We start from the raw sequence: 16,793 nt of genomic DNA, 5'->3' as shown, positions 1-16,793 counted from the left end.
AAAGTATACATTCCTCTCAGTCTTTGCCCTATTTTGTTGTGTTACAAACTGAAATCTTTTTGGAGTGTTAGCACCATTTTATTTACACAACATGCAAAACACTTGAAACAAGCAATAATAAAATAGCGATATGATATGTTTGCATAGGTATTCATTTTTCATAATCAGTACTTTGTAGAGTCACAGCTGCAAGTCACATGGGGTAGATTAGCACATGTAGCCATTATGATTTTTGAGCATTTTGTCATAACACAGATTCTCATTTGGATTGAGGTATGGACTTCTACTAGACCATTCCAAGGTATTTAAATGTTTTACTCTAAGCTATAATTACCCTAAACATACTTTTGCAGTATGCTTAGGGTCATTGTCCTAATGCATGGTGAATTTTCTTCCCAGTCTAAAATTTCTGGCAAGCTGAAACAGATTTTCCTAAAAAAAGTATGCAGTTTTCAGTGCCATCCATATTTTTTTCAGTTTCAGTATTTCCGCCTCTGCCAATTGCCACCTCAGCACATGTTGCTGCTATCATCCTGCTTTGCTGGGGCAATTGTGTGTTTTAGGGTGATAGGAAGCGATGAATATTCACCCCACATGCATAGCATTTCCCATGATAGAGAAAAAGTTAAATTTTTGTCTCATTCGAACAGAGATCGATATGTTTGGGGAATCTAACATGCTGATGTGCAAATTGCAAACAAAATTTCTCTTTTTTTACTTTAGGCAACAGTCTTTTTGCGGCCACTCTACCATACAAGCCTGCTGTATGGAGTGCAGAAATTAAAGTGGTCTTGTGGACAGATACTTCCAACTCCACTGATGATCTTTTGGAGTTTCTCATCTGTTATTGTTCCTTGATTACATCTCTAATTAAAACCCTCCTAGTCCGAGCTGTGAGTTTTGGTGGGTGAACTTCGCTTATCAAGTTTGTAGTGGTGCCATATTCTTCTCTTCTTAGTATTCTGCAATGATGTATTTAACCCCCCCCCCCCCCAGTGACCAGGCCATTTTTACTTAAAGTGGACCCAAATTAAAAATACAAGATTTTAGAAATAAAATCTATTTTCTAAATTATAATAATAAGTAGCAGCCTTTTTTCAGCTGCATGATGACAAATATAAAATATTTTGCATTTATTGGAGAAACTCCTCCCTTGCTTTCATATTGCCGGGACAGAATCCGGCAAACTGGTGGAGTAGGTGGTGTCCAGCAAAGGAGGATTTGCTAATGGCTGCCACCTGTATAACCGTAGTTGTGAAAAGAGAAGGGTGAAAAGCATTCACTGAAATGCTCATAGGCTTAAATTAGTGTTTATTTATCCTTGTATGTGTCAGAGTGGTGCAACTAAATATTTTGAATAAAAAAAAATGTTTTGTTTGGGTCCGCTTTAATTGGCCCACTGCATTTTTAAGGCAAAGCTGCAGGGCCGCACAACTCAGCACACAAGTGATTCCCCCCTCCTTTTCCCCCCACCAACAGAGCTCTCTGTTGGTGGGGTCTGATCGCCCCCACATTGTTTATTTTTTTATCAATATTTATATAAAAGTTTTTTTTTAAATAAATTTAACTTTTTTTGTTACCCCCCCTTTCCTCTCCCTCCCCCCAGCCAGACAGCCAATCACGCGATCGGCTCTCATAGGCTTCAGGCTATGAGAGCTGATCGCTCTCGTGTGCCCCAGGGGGGCAGCTGTGTCACACGGCTGTCCCCAGTACAAAGTAATTAGACCGCGAAATCGCCGTCTAACAGTCTCCGCTCGGAGACTGAAGGCGGGGTGGAGTTCCTCCGCCCAAACAGGAGATGCACGCTCACCGTGTGCGCGATCTCCTGCTAGCCCCATAGACGGCCGTTCACGCCAATGGGCGTGAAGCGGTCCTGGGGCTGCCGCACTGCTCACGCCAATTGGCGTGGAGCAGTCGGCAACAAGTTAATGATGCTCTGTGAATATTCAAAAGTTGGGATTTTTTTTTAATAACCCAACCCTGTTTTATACTTCCCCACAACTATATGGCCCTTATGCAATTAACCTTTTCTTTCTATATTATTTTCAGTCTTTTATATTCTTAAAGCAGGGGGAACAGCCATACTATGCCAGGAAACCCCCCACATATATAAGTAGATAAATACTTGATCTACTTACAAAACAGATTTTAGTACTGTCCACGTTTTGATTTCAGTGAATCTTATATAGTAAATGAAGAGAATCCTGTTCCTGGCAGGGGCCATGTCTTTTTCCCACAGTTTGAGACTAAAATCCTGATGTCATTTCTTCCCTTAGCTCTCCTCCAATCTGCTGTGTCATTCTGGCTAGCATTCTAACCACGTGTGAGCACAGGATCATGTTGCAGCCTCAGTCTGTAACACTGCAGTGTGCTCAGGCCAAGCAGGAATGTGGGAGGCAAGATGACAAGCTTACTCCATGGTGATGGCAGAGAATAGAGCTCTCCTCCTTAGCTCTCCTCCAATCTGCTGTGTCATTCTGGCTAGCATTCTAACCACGTGTGAGCACAGGATCATGTTGCAGCCTCAGTCTGTAACACTGCAGTGTGCTCAGGCCAAGCAGGAATGTGGGAGGCAAGATGACAAGCTTACTCCATGGTGATGGCAGAGAATAGAGCCAGGCTGACAGATAAGATTTATTACAGCAGAAAGATTTCTGAATAGATTGGAGTGCTTGAATAGCAGGGTGAGATTACTGGCAGCATTACAAACACATTGCAGTGTTTAAATGGAATTTGGTTTTGTAGCTGACAACCCTTTTTAAGACCATTACATATCATCAAACTGAAAACCCATTTTAATTCCTAATTATAATGCAACAAAACAGGACAGACACCAATTAGGATGAATACTTTTGCAATTGTATGATTATATTGTATGATACTAAATAGCTACACAACACATAAAATCATAATGTAATATGATTTTATATTAGTGCTTTCTAGTTCTGTCCTCAGTACCTGCCCTCATGCAGGTTTGTATTATTTTATTGAGCACATTAATGGCAGGACCAGTCTTGTCTGTGTGAAAGGGAGGGAAAATACTGATTAACATGAAAAAAAAATCAGCATTGTCTACAAACAATACACTGAGAATGATCACTTGTAAGTGTCCTTCGAAATTAGGATCTCCATCAAGGTTTTCAAACAGTCCAATAATTATATTACATCTATGGATACTTTTAATTCTAATTTCCTAATCTGGTAGTACCTATGCCCACAATGTGGCCTGGAGTAGCTCCTGAGAATTAGCATTGGGCAGCTTTTATTTCATAGAAGCTTATTAGAATCACTTAAAATGGATGTTATTTATTTTAGAATTTTCTTGGCCACGACAGTGGTTGTGTGGTTGTTTTTGTCTTCTTTGTAACCAACAGAGCAGTTATAATCAACAGTTGCGTAGCTAAGGAGCTGTGGGCCCTGATGCGAGTTTTACAATGGGGCCCCCCAGGCACTCTATACAAAGCAATTGATACGGCGCACCAAAACCTGCAAATGGCAACTACAGTGTCAGAGGTGCAAGAAGGGGATGGGGAACAGCTTGTTAATGATTACCATTATTCATAGTATCTATAGAAGTGATTATTAATGAGCACAGGACCAATAGAGAGCTAATACTGTAGTTGAGGGAGGGCCCTTCGGGGCCCCTCTGGCCCAAGGGCCCCGATGCGGTCGCTACCGCTGCACCCCCTATTGCTACGCCCCTGATAATCAAGTCATGATTTAAAGATTGACTTATTTGGGCAGCCTTATGTTGGGTGATTATGTTTGTGGTCATCTTTTGTGTGCCCTTACTTTTTGATGCTTGGTATTAAATTTTAAGTAAGTAAAGGCCATGACAGTATCTGCCTCATTAGGTAGTAATGTATCCTAAATGTTGAGCAGCACAGTGGCATAGTGGATAGTATGTTTACATTGCTCTGCTAAAGACTCAAGTTCAAATTGCAGCCTGGACATTCTCTGCATGGAGTTTGTACATTTTACCTGTCTGTGCATGGAGTTCTTTTGAGCATGCCAATTCCCTCTCACATCCCAAAAACATAATGCTAAAGTTACTGACCTTACACTATGGTACTGACATTAAGATATAACTGTGGTAAGGATGAGAATGTGAGTTATTCTAGATCAGTGATGGCTAACCTTGGCACTCCAGCTGTGACAAAACTACAAATCCCATCATGCCTCTGCCTCTATTATATTTAGAGCTGTCAGAGTATTGCAATGCCTCATGGGACTTGTAGTTCCACCACAGCTGGAGTGCCAAGGTTAGCCATCACTATTCTAGAGGGAAGTTAGGAATTTATACTGTATACTTTGTAAAACGTTGCAGAAGATGTCAGCACTACATAAATACATAGTAATGTTACGTTTAGTTTAAATGTTGGTGTATGAGTGTTAGACTTACAGATTATGGACTTTGATTTTATCTTGGTTAACGCAAAGTTTCGACTTTGCGAACCTCCCTGGCGTTCCATTTCCCCAGGATTTCTGTGCAAAAAGTTATCCAATTCATTTTCATAACCTTTTTTTTCCTGTAGCTTGCCAAAATGTGCCAAGCAAGGGTCTAATATACACAGTGCAGGAGAGTACTGACGTGCATGCACCTCAACACATGTTTTGTATTGACGTGTATATCTGTCAATACCGCTAGGGAGGTTAAACCGCAGAAAGCAGGCTCTGGTTTGAAAGAGCAGTAAAAGGGGGTTATGTGCGCTGATGTGTGTGACAATGGTATGGTGAGACATGGTGCAGAATGTTTTTTTTTTGTTCTTACACCAGTCATTGAAATATGTGTTAAAAAGTGTGCAATTATCACTTCAGTCTCCAGACAAGAAAGGTATATTTATGCTGCTGGTATGCATATTTGTGATTGAATAATATCATCTATTATGATTCAATCCAAGACCTCACATGACTACTTCTCTCCTTTGCTGTAAAAACAGACAGTATTTATACAATACACTGTTATGTGGTCTGACAGTCACTTTCTGAAATAGAATGTGCCATCAGCACTGAAGAATCAAAGAGCATTTAACTTTCAGTACACTGTTTGAAAAGAAACATTTTTTTGTATGAAACCCAGAATCCAGAATTTTCTGAACATGACAGGAAAAGTTAGGGCAGAACCAGGTGCTAGTGGGTTGGGTCAAGGACTATAATCACATATTAGGCATCATGGCATCACAAGTAAGACCTTTATCTCTAATAAAGAGGCAAAATTTAGCAGGGGGTGTTACACTGGAAATAGGAAATTATACACTTTCAGTTCTGATATGATAGTAATATATCATAATGATAAAAATACACATTTGAATATTCTTTTAAACTCCTGATAAAGCTCTTCCGAGTGAGACTGGATTCCTGTACCCACTGACTGCAGTGTGTATCTGGCGCTACCTACCATTTAATAATAGTTACCTTATATTGGTTTGTCCTAGGTGATACAGTGTTGTTTTGTACTATGTCACCATGCAGTTCCCTGGCAGAAACCCCTTCTCATTGGTTGGCCTTTTGTCCATCAATTTAATTAGTGACTTTGCTTGCAATCTTTGCTTACTTTATTTGTAAATGTTTTCTCGCTACAAAGTGGTAGGGCGCACATTTGTTATTATCGCGTGAAATGCACATGTAATGAAAGTCAATGGACTGTTTGCAAATCAGGATTTTGTTTGTTTTGGTTTCTGCTCTTGCGTCTAAAAAACTGTCAACTTTCTGCTTTCTTCCACATACCATGTGTGCATTGCTAATTCTATTGTATTTTGCCATAATTACAAAATTGCACAAAATGAGCTGTAAAAGGGCAAGTGCTGTGACCAAGCAGTACTTTACTTATGGATAGCTGCAGGAAAGGCTTGTCAACAAATTTATAGACACATACTGTGCTATTATTACTCTAGCGCATATACAGCATTAGCTTAAACCAAATGCAATCACATTGCAATAAAAAAGATTTTAAAAAATCACTGCGGTAGTCAATTTTAACATAATAAAGATTAGAATCGGGCTACGTACAGGGATTGCAGCAATTTAATACAGGTAGGTAGACAGCAGTGTTGTCGTGTCACCACTAGAAGTCAATGTAGGAAAGCAGGTGAGATAAAAGACTGCTACAGCAAAAATTCACAAGACCATCGGACAACCACTATAAAAGCAGGCGAGGGGATATACTGTACTCAAATTGGTACTGGGGCTACCCTTCTCATGGGGCTGCGTTCCACAGAAAATGAAAATATCTCGTCTCTTAACACAGGTGTAATGGCTACAATAGCAACAGACCCCCCCCCCCCCCCCAAAAAAAATAAAAAAATTGATGGGATGTGCCAGCTTACCATAATGATGGGATCAGCAGTATACCAAAATAAATAATAAAAATATTTACTAAGCACTTGGAGAACATGTTTTGTATGACCAACCAACAATGAGGACAAGGCACTTCACGGGCTTCAAACTTGCGTTTGTTTATTCAGAGCTTTGACACATACGTGTTACGGGTCACCAGACCCTTCCTCAAGTTGACTAGAGGAAGGGTCTGGTGACCCGTAACATGTATGTGTCAAAGCTCTGAATAAACAAACGCAAGTTTGAAGCCCGTGGAGTGCCTTGTCCTCATTGTTGATGGAATTAATGTGGCAGGAGTGGTGAACCTGCTGGACGAGTGCACCGGCAAGCTACCCCACCCAGGATAGCAACACTGAAGGAGCACCTAGGTGAATATTGGAGTGTTTGTATGACCAACCTCCTGTCATTTGATCATAATAACATGCCCATGATGAGGTGAGCTTGGTCTTACAAAACAACATGTTGTCAAGGCGCTTAATAAATTATTTATTATTGACATACTGCTGATGGCGACATCTCTCGAGAGACACTTGCCATCTAAACTGGTTTTATTATTTTATCCCACTTTCAAAAAGAAGTTATACCTGAATGATCAATCTGCATGGATGTGCAGAGCTCCATCATCTGGACAATATTACATGCCTAGCACTCACTACAGGCAAAGGGGGGTGTTAGCTTCAGTAAATAATGTGTGCACAGATTATTACCTAATAGACTTCCCCATAGCGATGACGGATCTGCATCTGATCCGCTTTTAGCAAAATAGGAGTAATAGAAGGGTCAACACTAGATAATGATGGTCAGACAGCTGAGGGACCAAGGTGTGTGGCTGTGACTCTGGATATCAAGACCATCAATAATCCATCAGAATGAGACTGTATATCCTTAAAGGGAACCTAAACTGAGAAGGATATGGATGTTTCCTTTTAAAATAATACCAGTTGCCTGACTCTCCTGCTGATCCTGTGTCTCTAATACTTTTAGCCACATCCCCTCAACAAGCATGCAGATCAGGTGCTCTGACTGAAGTCAGACTGGATTAGCTGCATGCTTGTTTCAGGTGTGTGATTCAGCCACTATTGCAGACAAGGAGATCAGCAGGACTGCCAGGCAACTGGTATTGTTTGAGGGCCCGTTTCCACTATCGCGAATCCGCATGCGTTGCCCGCATGCGGATTCGCACAGTCAGTACAAGTGGATGGGACTGTTTCCACTTGTGCGTTTCCCCGCACGTTTTTCTGTGCAGAAAAAATCTGCAGGGTAGGGCCCTCAGAATTCGCCTGCGTGTGGAATGCAGGCGAATCGCACGCAATGTATTTAATAGGGAAATCGCATGCGTTTTCCCCATGCGTTTTTTGCCGCGATTTCGCATGCGATTTCGCATTGGTATTATTGTTAATTTACACAGGCAGTGACATGGTTAAAATCGCATACAGCCTTACCTATGCGAAATCGCATGCGAAATCGCGGCAAAAAACGCATGCAGAATCGCACCCGCATGCGATTTGCCTGCGGTGATTCGCCGGCGATTTCGCAACGCTATAGTGGAAACGGGCCCTAAAAGGAAACATACATATACCTGTCAGTTAAGGTTCCCTTTAACCACTTGAGGACTGCGGTGTTAAACCCCCCAAAAGACCAGGCCATTTTTCATAAATTGGGCCACTGCAGCTTTAAGGGCTCGCTGCAGGGCTGCACAACTCAGCACACAAATGATCCCCCCCCCTTTTCTCCCCACCAACAGAGCGCTCTGTTGGTGGGGTCTGATCGCTCTCCAATGTTTATTTATTTTTTACAAATATTTTTTTTCTTTTATTTTTTTTTTAATAATTTAATAATACATTTTTTTTATTTAATAATAAAAATGCCTATTTTAAAAAAAATAATTTTCCCTCCCCCAGTCAGCCTATCACTGCGATCGGCTGTGATAGGCTTCAGCCTTAGATCGCAGCGCTGTACAGGTATATTAGACAGCCATTTCCCGTCTAACAATCTCCGAGCGGCGATCACTTCCAAGTGGAGATGCGCGAGCATCAACATGTGCGCTCTCCTGCTAGCCCCATAGAAGGCCCCTCACATCAATCAGCGTGGAGCGGCACTGGGGCTGCCGCCGCGTTCACACAAAGTGGCGTGGAGTGGTCAGCAAGCAGTTAATAGTAAAGTGACACTGAAGCAAAAAAAATTAGTAGCAAAGAAAAGAGTCCCATATTTTTATTGTCAGTGAAATAGCTTTTTTTTTCATAAAATTGCATTATTCTCTAATATTTGCAGTTTACAAACTACACTCTGCATGTTAAACTATGAAACAGAGCAGAGCTAATGACCCTTTGAACTTGTCTGCAGTAAAATCTTATCTGAAGCTGCCTCTCCCTGTTTCTTTGATGTAAAGGTGCTTCAGAAAATAGCATTGCTCTCTGACTAAATTAGTCGGAGAGCTCAGAGAAGCTCTTTTGCATAGATTACAAGTAAAGTTTCCTAACTCTTCCTGTACTGGAAACAATATGAGACTCATATCTGTGCTACTATTTCTTAGCTGTACTCCACATACAATTAATTATATCATACGTTTATTTTCACTTTCAGATTCCCTTATACAACTGTATGCAAAGTCTAGTGTGCAATACCATGGAAAATAAATGAATAATAATAATAGTAATAATCTAAACATCTGTAGCACTTTGTACAAAGTGTAGCAGTTAAAGTGGACCCAAATTAAAAATACAAGATTTCAGAAATAAAATCTATTTTCTAACTTATAATAATAAATAGCAGCCGATTTTCAGCTGCATGATGACCAATATAAAATATTTTACATTTATTGGAGGAACCCCCTCTTCCTTTCATATTGCCGGGACAGAATCCGGCAGACTGGTGGAGTAGGAGGTGTCCAGCATAGGAGGAATTGCTAATGGCTGCCACCTGTATAACCCTCGTTATGAAAAGAGAAGGGTGAAAAGCATGCACTGAAACGCTCATGGGCTTGATGGAGTGTTTATTTATCTTTGTATGTGTCAGAGTGGTGCAGCTAAATATTTTTAATTAAAAAAATGTTTGGTTTGGGTCCGCTTTAACATTATGAATGTAATCTTATAGGTTAGTGTAAATGTGCTAAATGTGTTTGATGTTCTGTAGCATTGTTTAAATACGACCTGCCCCATTATCCTGCATTTGAATTTATTTTATTTTTTCATTGCTCACTATATTGAATTTAATAAGTGGCTGATACCAAATGATTATCAAACACAAACAAAACACCTATTCAAATGCCCACAACTTGCTACTCAATCACAGATATAATCCCAACTCTATTACCTGATAACTTAGTAAGCTGGGTGTCCAGTTGGTACCTTTAACTTTTTGCTTCATTCAAAACTTCTGCTGCTAAATATACTATTTTTTCAATATTGTTTTAATGCCTGAAACAGCCAAACCAAAGGAGTTAACAGTAGGCTGTGGCACTGGGGCTGCTACCACTTAGGCAAATTGTAAGGATCCAGTCTACAGTTGGAGCTGTTTGATGTCATAGTCCTGGAAATCTGTGTAAAGGTGGTCACTAACAATACAATTCTTTGTATGATCGATTTTTTGGATTGATCCCATTAATCTGATCGAATTGAATAGCAGCTATCCTTCTGTTAATGGGCCTGAATGATCATTTTTGATCGTCTAAAAATTGTATCGTTAATGTCCACCTTTACAGGAAACAGCTGCTAAAGGGTATCTTGTCTGGGCAAACTTTAGAGTTGGACTTTTCTGTTTACATCAGGTCATAACATATGCAAGCTTCTAGGTTACAGCTATACATAAGTAGTGCAGGCTGTGCCTATTCATGTGTCGGTAGGGTGGGAGACTTATTAGTCTCTATTGGGCCACTATCATAAATGCGCCCATAGACATCAGAATACTAAGGGCTAGCAGGTGAGCTGGATAACGTACTGGTAAGGCTTTGATGTTGGATTTTAAGCCTTTGACCAGGGTTCGAATCCCGACTTAAGCCAGTACGTAAACCAGTAAGGAGTCTTAGGGCAAGACTTCCTAATTATACTGGTCACCTGTGGAGCGCGCCCTAAGTGGCTGCAGCCCTGAAATGCTTCGAGTCAGCCAAGAGCAAAGCACAATATAAATGTTCTGTGCCTTGTCTTGTCTACTATTTTGAATGACAGCACATCTTTCTTGGGAGCAGCAATCCTATTATACAGAAGACATCAGACACAAGACACTACAGAAATGTATCACGCTGATGTAAAACATTTTGGCCTCGATTCATCAAGACTTATCGAATCAATTACTGACAGTTCTGTAAAATAACAAACTCGATAAGTTGATTTCAGGATTCATTAAAGTTATCTACAGCCGTTAGCGAGCTTTCGGTAATCATTCGGGAATGATGTGATAAAATGGAAGAAAGTGCAATTCATGAAAATGAAAGTGGGCGTGGTTTAACGTTAAATTTAGGATTAGTTATCTCCTTCACTGCTCTGTTGTTATTCCTGTGAGATCTTTGCTGACAGAGAACATGGAGCCATTTGAAGTGGTTATGTATCAGCTGAGAGTGATTCAAAGGCGCAGAAGGGCAAGAACAAGGTCTAGAACAGGGATGGGCAAACTACGGCCCGCGGACGTCCTCAATCCGGCCCCCCGAAGCCCGCCAAAGCTTGCAGCTTGTTTATTTTATTTTATTTGTATTTTTTTAAAGTAAATCCGCCCACGCAGCAACACGCATGCACTCCACCCAATCAGACAGGGTGGCCGGTCGTGGCGTGCCCTGGTGCATGGCTCCGTCATGCTGCTTGACTCCGCCCCCCGCCTGGAGCCATTGCCGCATGCCTGCTCTGCACTGCCCGCCTGTTGGAGCGAGAGATCGAGCAAGCCGAGCTTTCTGTGCTGGGGCCTGGGGGACCTGCCACCTGCCTGGGCTGCATCTGGCTGGCTGACACGTGGAGCGGACTCCTTGCTGGGAATCGGAGACATCGGCCTGGCTGCTGCAGAGGAGGAGTAAGACCGGAGAGGAGGTCGGGTCCAGGTCGGAAGGTAATCTTACTTTGCCTGCCATTTGGCAAAATGTGCTGCCAATCTCATAGCATTAGTGAGAAAATGTGCTGCCAATCTCATAGCATTTGTGGGAAAATGTGCTGCCAATCTCATTGCATTTGTGGGTAGATCTGCTGCCAATCTCTTTACATTTGTGAGAAAATGTGCTGCCAATCTCTTTACATTTGTGGGAAAATGTGCTGCTAATCTCTTTACATTTGTGGGAAAATGTGCTGCCAATCTCATTGCATTTGTGGGTAGATCTGCTGCCAATCTCATTGCATTTGTGGGTAGATCTGCTGCCAATCTCATTGCATTTGTGGGTAGATCTGCTGCCAATCTTATTGCATGGCCACACCCTTTCCTGCTATGTAACCGCCTACATCCGGTCATGGCCACTTCGGCCCCCTGGACCGGTTTCAAAACTCAATGTGGCCCTTGACTTAAAAAGTTTGCCCACCCCTGGTCTAAACCCATATCAATTTGCAAGAGAATGGATTTATTTGCTATACCAGGACATCAGCATTTCTTTAGAATCATCTTGTAAGAGAACACAGGCAGTGCAAGGGTTAACTAAATTGCTAGCTGCACTACATTTTTTCAGAAAAGGCTCCTATCAAGCTGTAGCTGGCAAAATTGTGGGATTGTCCCAAACCACTTCCAGAATCCTGGTTCAGGTGTTAAGCCCTATTTGGAATGTTGCTACGTGGTGTTCAAAGGACTGCCTTTTTACCCACAATTCCACGGGAATCTTATTGACTTGTGTTAAATTACCGCTGTAAAATGGAAATATCGACATGTTAACGAATGGTTACCGCGTTGTTATCGAAATTTTATCGAAGTCACACCGAATGCGGAAAAACCTTCATGAATATAACTAGAAATCCATAAACTTCGAATTCGGTAATTTAACGAACTGGAAAAAGTTATCGCAGAGACAATGATGAATCGAGGCCCTTGTATTGAAGACAACCACATATTGTTCACTTAATGTCAAATTCTGACAATCATAAATACATTACAAAGTTAATAGAAACTTGTTATCAACCACCATAAATTGTTTATGAGGACAAACAGGGTCCATAAAGCATTGCAGGAATGCAATTATTGTGTTCACATTACCGCATAGTACAGCAATCACAAAAATGCATTTTTACTAGTAGAGAGTTGGTGTACCATTATAATTGTAACTCCACTTGATTAAAAAATGATATACTGATGCACAACCATTTTTTAATTCAGTATTATTCATTTTTCCAATTCTGGATGCTGCTACCAGTGAGACTTGCAGAACAGTTCAAATCATGCTTATTTGCGAACAGGATAACAATACAATATTTGTGGATGCAACAATCCCAACATTCTCATTAACTTGCTCGATAGGCTCAAGAAACAGGAGGTAAACTTTAAGCATCCTCAACTAAAAATGATTTTGTTTTCCTCAGTGTTTGGGTATTGTAGATATCTAAGGGGATGACAGGATGACAAATCTCTGGTTTAGACGTGTATTAGAAACGTAATCACAGCAGATTGCAATTTCATGTCTCAGAGAACTCCTAAATAGCAGTAGACTCAGGACTTTATCTTCATGGAGTAATTGGTTCACTGGGGACTTTTGGCTGAGTGGGTACTATTGGCTGTCGCTGTCAACTGTCACGATTGTGGAACTTTCCCCGTGATCAGCGCACAACGCGTGCGCTGACACGGCGGAGATCCTCCACAAGCGTATAATTTGCAGGAACCCAGCAAAAGGTGCTACGCACCTGTAGAGGGAAATTCCTGTCGGCAGATGGCGCTGGGGAGTGCAGAGGAACCAATCCTCTGTACCTCCACAAGTGCCAGACAGGAATTGTACGAAGCGCAGAATGCAATCGCACGAGAGGCGATTGTGAATGAGATTGAGCAAAAGGGATAGGTTGTATGTGTGTGCGCCAATCCAGTCGCCACTCCACGACCGCGCACACACACACAACAGCAGATACGAAATAGGAACGCGATCGCGAGAGGTGCGATCGCGAGACGTGACACAAGGCAGAACAGAATAGAATACAAGGGTAGCAAAGGCACAGCAAATACAATAAGGAGATACGGAAAATAACAACCGCTAGCTAACCGCGAACACCGCACTCATTCGCAACAGTGCACGCGGTTATGCGCGATCTCCACGTGATAAGCACAATAGAGACAAGCACGCCTAACTAACCATAAACAGACAAACATGAAACAGGGGACGCGAGCGCTTGCTTAACGGTTACCTCACCGAGCCTGTAGCAAGCGCAGCGGACAAGACAGACACACGAAAAACAAGAACTAGGCAGGAAGGATCCACCGCTCTTCCGCCAGAGCAAGTGTGATCCAAGCAGGAACATAGATCAGAAAGATCCACAGCCGCTAACGCTAGCGGCTAGTGCGATCTCAGCAAGACAGAACGATTCGCTATCAACCGCCGTTGGTGACAGCGCAATCGCGACCGACAAGACAGAACAGAAGGATCTCCAGCGCTCGCACAAAGTAGCTAGCGCGATCCCAGGAAACAGAACAGAAGGATCCCCAGCGCTAGCACAAAGTAGCTAGCGCGATCCCAGGAAACAGAACAGAAGAGATAGCTGGTAGCAACCGCTGCACCAGCTATACTCCAAGAACATAGATCAGAACCATTTCCTGTCAACCACCATAGGGACAGGACAATGGCAAACAGGCAAGACAAGACAGAACAGGCAATACAGATAATACAACCTGACTGGGCTAGAAGGGGAGCCAAAAGCAACCCCCAGGAATTAACTATACTAGATAGCAATGGCTGACACTCCAGCAGTGTCCATCAGGAACTGAGCAAGGAAGGGAAATGACCAGCAAAGCATTCTGGGAAACATAAAGCTCTTATAGTGCCAGTCATCAAAGAAGGCAGGTAGGGGATTTGCATAACGAATGTATGCAAATTCCCCAGCAAGAGAACAGAACAGAAACTTGCAATGAAAAGACAGGTCTCTGTTCCAGAGACCTGCAGCCCACAGACTAGAGGAATGGACAAACAGCTGTCTGCCTGTGCAGCCAGCTGAGCGGATCATCACAGTACCCCCCCTTCTAGGGATGGATTCCAGACATCCCTCAAGACTGGTAACATCACAAAATTCTAACTGAAGACTCATGAAGGTCAGGACAGCCCGACAAGGCCCAATTCCAGAGTCAGTCCATCCGAAACCGAGCTCATCGGAAGCAGAAGCCACCGAAACATGCCCATCAGCACTACAAATCTCAGCTTAACACCCATCAGGACTGTGGACACCAGAGAAGAAGCCATCGACACCCTCCAGACAATACCCACCACCTTCCAAGGAGCGTCCAAGAATACCAAACCTGCCGCAATACCTGTTCGAAGTGTCCCTTACAACACCAAAGCCATTGCTGATCGTATTCAGGGCACCAAGCAAAACCTTTCCCGGAATCTCCCAGAACGCCTTGAAGCTCCGCAGAGATCCCAAGAAGCCAGAACGCTCACCAGGCTCACATGGAGAACCACCAAGAACCCCTATGGAACCTATGATCATTCCAGACTCAAAATTAGCAGGACACCCATCAAGATCAGGACTTTCAGGGACCACTTCTGGGCATGCAAGCAGGCAGGCTATATCAGAACATGTCTCCACTGAGGAAGCATCTGAGTACGCTGGTAACCGAGGCACACTTGGGCTTTCTGGGTCACAGAGCACATCGGGGTACACTAGTACAGGAGAAACCTCAGGACATGTCAGGGAACTGCCAACCTCAGAGTCCGACACGACAAGACCAAAACCAGTACCGGGCAGAAAATCATCACGAGTAAAGATCACAGGTACTGGTCTTTCAAAAGAAGACTCAAATTCAGAATTTTCTGTAACTGTAATATCATCATTGACTACACATGAATGAAGCTCCACAAGAGCTGCAAAAGTAGTCAGCAAGGCAGCAATGCCTACTGAAGTGGGCAACACCTCAGAAGAACCTGGGGGGCAGGAGACATCTCCTTCAAGTTCTGCACCCTTTGGGAGGAACTCGGAGACCTTCAGATCATCAAACAAGACCTCAGGAACATCATTTTTCAAGTTGTCTAAGAAGGATTCTGTACTATCCATGTTACAGGGCAAAACTGGAACTTTACTTTGAGAACAGGGCAGATGTCCCAGGGAAGGTTCCACCATAAACTGAGACTGAATTTCATCATCATGAGTGGAACATACAGGAATATTCACTGGACCACACACTGACTCCCTAACTTTAATCTTGCTGCACCCAGAACTCTGCGTAGTAATCAAACTAGCTTGCAACTCCAAAACTGCAGAAAGACAGGTAAAAATAGCAGCAATACCTAGACGAGCCTCTAGGGGCAGGGCAGGAGATATTGTACAAGGCAATATTGACTCATCCAGAGTACTGGGTGGAGAGTCAATACTTTCTTCAGAATCAGACTCGCAAATGTCAATGCAAGTGGACATCATGCCTTCATTCATGGTACAGGGCAGGTTCAGAGAAAGCTTCTCTGGACAAGGCAAAGAAGCTTCAGCATCAGATTCGCAAAACCGAAGCGCTGTCTCACTCTTAGATTCGGCTAACAAGGTCGAATCCGAGGAGTCAGAACGCAAAATTTGCGGATCCACGATCGCTTTAGGTTGCGAAACTGACGCTTCCATATCGCAAACCTCCGCGATCTGCGGAGCAGACTGCAAGGCATCTAGGACAGAAACACTGGAGCAACTGTCATCAGGCAACAGGCCTGCACAGGTGCGAACAGAATAAGACATAGATTCATTTGCAAAAGAAGTGGCGACAACAACAGGAGAAACTTTATTAGACACATCAATAATTTTCTTAAAGTTGCATAACTTAGGAATTTTCCCCATGGCAGGCTCACAAACGGACGATCTTAGAGATCCTGAGGGAAAAAATCTGTCTTCCTTAGACACAGGACCACACAGACCTTTTGCAGCCATACGTGCGGTGGCGACATCAGACCGCACTGGTTCAACTTCCACACAAGCAACTGCTCTGAACGACTTGCACTCAGACTTCAAACACTCAGTTGCTTTGGGAAAGGGAATGCATTCAAAACTCACTTTCTTTAAATCCAGAGGATTGGAACAATCGTCCGCTGACAATGTGTTTTTAGCAGATTGAAGCGCATGTAGTTCATCCAAAATCATTCTCCACACGTCAAACAGCGGAGTCACAAAGTCAGAGATACATTCACCAGTCTTGATTAAAGTGCACGCAGACTCAATGCACGCATACAAAACTGCTTCGTTTTTAGAACGGTATTGATTGCAAAACGATCTCCAATCACATTCCAATTCATAGACCAGGAGCTCGATCTCCCATTTCTCAAACGGGGGCTCCCATGCACACTTAATAAAGGATGAACAATCATAGTGCACACAGTCTACAGATGGAAC

General features: G+C 42.7%; 1 protein-coding gene and 1 long non-coding RNA gene across 8 annotated transcripts in view; one reads left to right on the top strand and one right to left on the bottom strand.

Moving 5' to 3' along the window:
* The window catches only part of LOC137541406 (uncharacterized), a 1,168,812-nt gene that overhangs the window by 63,375 nt on the left and 1,088,644 nt on the right, over window positions 1–16,793 (top strand). The window lies entirely within an intron of this gene.
* The window catches only part of KCNH6 (potassium voltage-gated channel subfamily H member 6), a 541,700-nt gene that overhangs the window by 20,058 nt on the left and 504,849 nt on the right, over window positions 1–16,793 (bottom strand). The window lies entirely within an intron of this gene.

Source organism: Hyperolius riggenbachi, chromosome 12, assembly GCF_040937935.1.
Source record: "Hyperolius riggenbachi isolate aHypRig1 chromosome 12, aHypRig1.pri, whole genome shotgun sequence".
In the NCBI taxonomy this organism is placed as follows: domain Eukaryota; kingdom Metazoa; phylum Chordata; class Amphibia; order Anura; family Hyperoliidae; genus Hyperolius; species Hyperolius riggenbachi.
This window is presented reverse-complemented; position numbering and strand designations above follow the sequence as displayed.